Source organism: Salvelinus namaycush, chromosome 6, assembly GCF_016432855.1.
Source record: "Salvelinus namaycush isolate Seneca chromosome 6, SaNama_1.0, whole genome shotgun sequence".
Classification (NCBI taxonomy): domain Eukaryota; kingdom Metazoa; phylum Chordata; class Actinopteri; order Salmoniformes; family Salmonidae; genus Salvelinus; species Salvelinus namaycush.
In genome coordinates, this window is record NC_052312.1 from 9,004,904 (window position 1) to 9,012,212 (window position 7,309).

A 7,309-nucleotide genomic window follows, 5' to 3' on the forward strand; every position below is an offset into this window, starting at 1 on the left:
AATTAAAAGGGCCTATTTATATAACGAATATGAATTCGGAGGGCAGAAAGGATTAAGTTTAAAGAATTAGACCTCTCACTAAAGGCATCAGTCATACAAAAGTTATACTTAAATACAAACTGTTTCTCTAGTAAATTGGTAGGAATGTCTCATCCTATGTTCAAGTTTCCCTTTATTCAGATTACACCTGCTCACTTTCGGTTGTTTGAAAAGGAAATAATCTCCAAAATATTGTTATTTTTTAAACAGGCCTTAGAAAGTTGGTTGCAATTTCAGTTTAATCCACCTGAATAGACAGAACAAATAATACAACAAATATTGTGGTTTGTAACGATCGTCTGTGGTGGTAGAAGGATCGGACCAAAGCGCAGCGTGGTAAGTGTTCATGATGATTTTTAATTCAAACTCAGAACACTAAACAAAACAATGAACAAACGAAACAGTACCGTGTGGCGACAAACACTGACACGGAAGACAAACACCCACAAACCAAAAGACAAAACAGGCTACCTAAATATGGTTCCCAATCAGAGACAATGACAAACACCTGCCTCTGATTGAGAACCATATCAGGCCAAACGACAAACCCAACATAGAAACACAAAACATAGATAACCCACCCGACTCACGCCCTGACCACACTAAAACAAAGAAAATACAACAGAACTATGGTCAGAACGTGACATGGTTAAACTCAAATATACTAATTGATTAAAAAAAACATATTTTTCGAATAAATTTTTAAAAAATGTATAATTTTTATGAATGATATCATAAATAGGACTGGTGGAGTTATGTCACACATGCAGCTAACACATATGGAAATGTCTGCCCTACCCAAAATTACAACCAACTAATTGCAGGATTACCACAAAAATGGAAGAGACATGTAGAAGGTGAAAAAAGTAAGGAACTTGTATGTCGGCCCTGTATTAAAGAACATAAATGGTTAAAGAAAAGTGTGATAAATAAAAACATATACCAATTTCATTTGAGGACCAAAACACTGACAGCTGTGCCATATAAACTGCAAAATAGTTGGGAAGAGGTTTTCGATATACCCATTCCATGGCACATGGTTTATGAATTGATACGCAAAACAACGCCGGATTCAAAACCTCGAAATGTTCAATTTAAATTACTATACAAAATTCTTGCAACCAACAGATTTTTATATATATGGGGGATACAATCTTCCCAGCTCTGCAGATTTTGCTGTGAGGAGGCAGAGTCATTAGATAATTTATTTTGGTATTGTCCATATGTAGCTTGTATTTGGTAACAGGTCTAGGAATGGCTGAAGAATTGCAACATTTGCCTAAAACTAACGCTGCAGATAGCAATACTGGGTAATTTGAAAAACCATAGTCAATCAATCAATAATATAATAATTATTTTAGCAAAAATGTTTATTTTTAATTTACAATCTGTAGAAGCTATGAGAATAGAAAGGTTCAGGACTTTTGTGAAGCATCACAGCACAGTTAAAAAATAAATGGCAAATAGAAATCCAAAATGGATGGTGTTGAGAGATAGCTGGGACGGGTTGAATGGAGCTGAAGGGTGGGACTAATAACAAGATAACTAATGTAAAACATACAGGGTCTGTAAAATGTATATAGGTTCAGAAATGTTGTGAAATAGCACCGTTACAAATAGAAATCAAACTGGATGGATATCAGAAATAGAGGAAGGACTAAAAACAAACAAAATAGAATTATTGTAAAATAGATTGTGTCTGTAAAATGTGTATAAGATGTATAAACTGAAGGTAGAAGCCTAAGTGTTATTGTTTATTAGTTTACTCCAATTGGGGGAAGGGTGGTAGGGTTTGAAGGGAATAATAAAGGCATATTCGGGGAAAAAGTATGTATGTCTATATAGGTATGTGTATGTATATATGTGTATATATATATGCATATGTGTATGTATATGGATATATATATTTACAAAAAATATATATATGGGGGATTGGAAATGATGCAGACAATTACATTGATGGAAGCAACAATCTTTCCACAATATTAAGCTGATCCACCCTTTAATTGTTTTTTATTTTTTACTTTACACACTGGTAACCAGTAGAGATGCTATTGACGGAATGCATTGCAGACAAGATGCTTATTTTTCCAGCTAGCAACTTATCCTTTTTTTGTTCTCTCAAGGTAAGAATTGGGAAAAGCTCAGGACTAGCTAATAATAATTAGGATGGGGGGAAAAAGTGTGTTAAAGTGTGTTAATTCAGTCATGTTTGACCTGAAATAAATGCACATCTTACACAGACCTACTGTAGCACAGCTGATTCAAATCAAATCAAATGTTATTAGTCACATGCGCCGAATACAACAGGTGTAGAGTGAAATGCTTACTTACAGTGAAATGCTTACTTACGAGCCCCTAACCAACAATAAAATACAAATAAGAAATAAAAGTAACAAGTAATTAAAGAGAAGCAGAAAAATAACAATAGTGAGACTATATACAGGATGGTAACGGTACAGAGTCAATATGCGGGGGCAGTTAGTCGAGATAATTGAGGTAATATGTAAATGTAGGTAGAGTTATTAAAGTGATCACAACAGAGTAGCATCAGTGTAAAATATAGGGGGGCCCGTGCGGTAGCAGAGAGAACAGTCTATGACTAGGGTGGCTGGAGTCTGACAATTTTTAGGGCCTTCCTCTGACACCGCCTGGTATAGAGATCCTGGATGGCAGGAAGCTTGGCCCCAGTGATGTACTGGGCCGTTCGCACTACTCACTGTAGTGCCTTGCGGTTGGAGGCAGATCAGTTGCCATACCAGGCAGTGATGCAACCAGTCAGGATGCTCCCAATGGTGCAGCTGTAGAACCTTTTGAGGATCTGAGGACCCATACCAAATCTTTTCAGTCTCCTGGGGCGAATAGGTTTTGTTGTGCCCTCTTCACGACTCTCTTGGTGTGCTTGAACCATGTTAGTTTGTTGGTGATGTGGACACCAAGGAACTTGAAGCGCTCAACCTGCTCCACTACAGCCCCGTCGTTGAGAATGGGGGCATGCTCTGTCCTCTTTTTCCTGTATTCCTCAATCATCTCCTTTGTCTTAATCACGTTGAGGGAGAGGTTGTTGTCCTGGCACCACACGGCCAGGTCTCGGACCTCCTCCCTATAGGCTGTCTCGTTGTTGTCGATGATCAGGCCTACCCTTGTTGTGGCATCGGCAAACTTAATGATGGTGTTGGAGTCGTGCCTGGCCCTGCAGTCATGAGTGAACAGGGAGTAAAGGAGGGGACTGAGCAGGCACCCCTGAGGAGCCCCTGTGTTGAGAATCAGCGTGGCGGATGTGTTGTTACCTACCCTTACCACCTGGGGGCGGCCCGTCAGGAAGTCCAGGATCCAGTTGCAGAGGGAGGTGTTGAGTCCCAGGGTCCTTTAGCTTATTGATGAGCTTTGAGGGCACTGAAACTACGCTGACTACGCTGAGCTGTATTCAATGAATAGCATTCTCACATAGGTTTTCCTTTTGTCCAGGTGGGAAAGGGCAGTGCGGAGTGCAATAGAGATGGCATCATCTGTGGATCTGTTAGGGCGGTATGCAAATTGGAGTGGGTCTAGGGTTTCTGGGATAATGGTGTTGATGTGAGCCATGACCAGCCTTTCAAAGCACTTCATGGCTACAGATGTGAGTGCTCCGTGTGGGTAGTCATTTAGGCAGGTTACCTTAGTGTTCTTGGCCACAGGGACTATGGTGGTCTGCTTAAAACATGTTGGTATAACAGACTCGGACAGGGAGAGGTTGAAAATGTCAGTGAAGACACTTGCCAGTTGGTCAGCGCATGCTCGGAGTACACGTCCTGGTAATCCGTCTGGCCCTGTGGCCTTGTGAATGTTGACCTGTTTAAAGGTCTTACTCACATCGGCTGCGGAGAGCGTGATCACACAGTCTTCCGGAACAGCTGGTGCGCTCATGCATTTTTCAGTGTTATTTTTATTTTTTTATTTTATTTCACCTTTATTTAACCAGGTAGGCTAGTTGAGAACAAGTTCTCATTTGCAACTGCGACCTGGCCAAGATAAAGCATAGCAGTGTGAACAGACAACAACACAGAGTTACACATGGAGTAAACAATAAACAAGTCAATAACATGGTAGAAAAAAAAGAGAATCTATATACAATGTGTGCAAAAGGCATGAGGAGGTAGGCAATAAATCGAATAATTACAATTTAGCAGATTAACACTGGAGTGATAAATCATCAGATGATCATGTGCAAGTAGAGATACTGGTGTGCAAAAGAGCAGAAAAGTAAATAAATAAAAGCAGTATGGGGGGTGAGGTAGGTAAATTGGGTGGGCTATATACCGATGGACTATGTACAGCTGCAGCGATCGGTTAGCTGCTCGGATAGCAGATGTTTAAAGTTGTTGAGGGAGATAAAAGTCTCCAACTTCAGAGATTTTTGCAATTCGTTCCAGTCGCAGGCAGCAGAGAACTGGAAGGAAAGGCGTCCAAATGAGGTTTTGGCTTTAGGGATGATCAGTGAGATACACCTGCTGGAGCGCGTGCTACGGGTGGGTGTAGCCATCGTGACCAGTGAACTGAGATAAGGCGGCACTTTACCTAGCATAGCCTTGTAGATGACCTGGAGCCAGTGGGTCCGACGACGAACATGTAGCGATTTGACTCAAGCATAGAAGTAGTTTAGCTCGTCTGGTAGGCTTGTGTCACTGGGCAGCTCTCGGCTGTGCTTCCCTTTGTAGTCTGTAATGGTTTGCAAGCCCTGCCACATTCGACGAGCGTCAGAGCCAGTGTAGTATGATTCGATCTATGTCCTGTATTGATGCTTTGTCTGTTTGATGGTTCGTCGGATGGCATACCGGGATTTCTTATAAGCTTCCGGGTTAGAGTCCCGCTCCTTGAAAGCAGCAGCTCTTGCCTTTAGCTCAGTGCAGATGTTGCCTGCAATCCATGGCTTCTGGTTGGGGTATGTACGTACGGTCTCTGTGGGGACGACGTCATCGATGCACTTATTGATGAAGCCAATGACTGATGTGGAGTACTCCTCAATGCCATTGGAGGAATCCCGGAACATATTCCAGTCTGTGATAGCAAAACAGTCCTGTAGCTTAGCATCTGCTTCATCTGACCACTTTTTTATTGATCAAGTCACTGGTGGTTCCTGCTTTAATTTTTGCTTGTAAGCAGGAGGATAGAATTATGGTCAGATTTGCCAAATAGAGGGTGAGGGAGAGCTTTGTATGCGTCTCTGTGTGTGGAGTAAAGGTGGTCCAGAGTTTTTTTCCCCTCTGGTTGCACATTTAACATGCTGATAGAAATTTGGTAAGACCGATTTAAGTCTCCTGGCATTAAAGTCCCCGGCCACTATGAGAGCCGCCTCAGGTTGAGCGTTTTCCTGTTTGCTTATGGTGGAATACAACTCATTGAGTGCCGTCTTAGTGCCAGCCTCAGTCTGTGGTGGTATATAGACAGCTATGAAAAATACAGATGAAAACTCTCCAGGTAGATAGTGTGGTCTACAGCTTATCATGAGATACTCTACCTCAGGTGAGCAAAACCTTGAGACTTCCTTAGATATCGTGCACCAGCTGTTATTTACAAAAATACATAGTCCGCCACCCCTTGTCTTACCAGACGCCACAGTTCAAACAGTCAATGTCAATCCTGAGGAACATGACTGGTTAAAATTACTGGTTAAAATGTTGTGGCAATATTCTGAACCATACTAGTACCGATACAGAAATATGCATTTTAATGATTAACATGGAAACACATTTAAAAAAATGTATGTGCACTCAACTAAGCATTTTCCATGTGCTATTCCTAACCAACACAGCCACTCCACTTCTTGATATTGCATGTTATGTATTCTCTGTCATGAATATGTTAGAGTAACAGGAAGACTTTGGTCCATTAACTAATATCTTATTTAGATGTGTTTTTGGAAAAGGCACTAGTGCCACCTGTTTGCAATCATGCCATCATTGCTTGTTGACTACTGGAAATGCAGAGTATTTTGTATAAGATTTATAAAAATGTCCTTTACTACTATACACATCGTATTTAATTCACTTTAATAGGTAATGTGTTAGAATTGCCTGTTGTACACAAGCTGAAAGAACCAGTCATTTCCTAATGTAGACAGGGTATCATTCAAATCGTTTACAAATCATGGAGTTGGGATGCATCTCACTGTCTCTGGACTTTATTCAAATAAGTTTGCAAGCAAATGCAACAAAGATCCAATGGCAGGAAAAAACTATACTTAAACTGCAATTTGACAGTCAACATGGTACCCATCAGTGGAGTGCATGGAGGATGTGTGTTTAAATCCTTTTAAATTATTACCCATTCCTCTGTAGGACTGATCTATGACCACAAGTAAATACAACCAGTGGGCCATTCCTTTCTCTTTCTTCTTAAATATGTTTTAAAAAACGGAAGTCATTTGGCAGACACTCTTATCCAAAGCGCCCCTTACTCTAACCTACCACTCAGACACAAATGCATTGACTGGAAAGAATCTCCTCGCAGTTTACTGGGACTTTCTAGGGAGTTTTTCCTAGCCACAGTGCTTCTACACCTGCATTGCTTGCTGTTTGGGGTTTTAGGCTGGGTTTCTGTACAGCACTTTGTGACATCAGCTGATGTAAGAAGGGCTTTATAAATACATTTGATTGACTGGGCCAGATTTCCCTCCATAGTAGAGTCCCCTTTCTTGTGCATGCGTAACCAACTGGGTTTCAAACTCAGATATTCTGCACGCCACGAGTCTGTCAGGCCGCTGAGTTAAAAGACGTTTGCACATTACACAAGCGTGGTTCCTGGAACCACCTCAGTTACACTTTGGCAATTTCATCTCAGAAATAAAAGAAAATAGCATGCAGTGCAACTAGAAACACATGGTTTCATTTAGGAAGAAAGGCCTCGATAAAGGATACCATTAAACTGAGATCACATTATAATATTACAATTAGAAAGTCGTTGGAGCTACTAACGAATCTGTATTTAAAATAGGTAGATTTTCTATGCTAATGTTTCTTTCTCCTGTCCCTAACTGGCACAGATTTCCCCTGTGGAGCAGTTCACAGCTCATTACCATTGGAGAAGTGTGGTGCCTTGGAGACCAGTGGTGGCAGATCAACGGTGATATTGTAGTTAAGTAGGCTGTGTGAGTGATACGGCTGCATTCAGGCACAGAGGGGCCATTCGTCTTGACTGTATTGACAGAGAGCCACTACACTGTTCCCCCAAAGCACTCATAACCTGATTAATTGGCCGGGAGAGGGGCTGACACATGGCTAACTGTAATGAA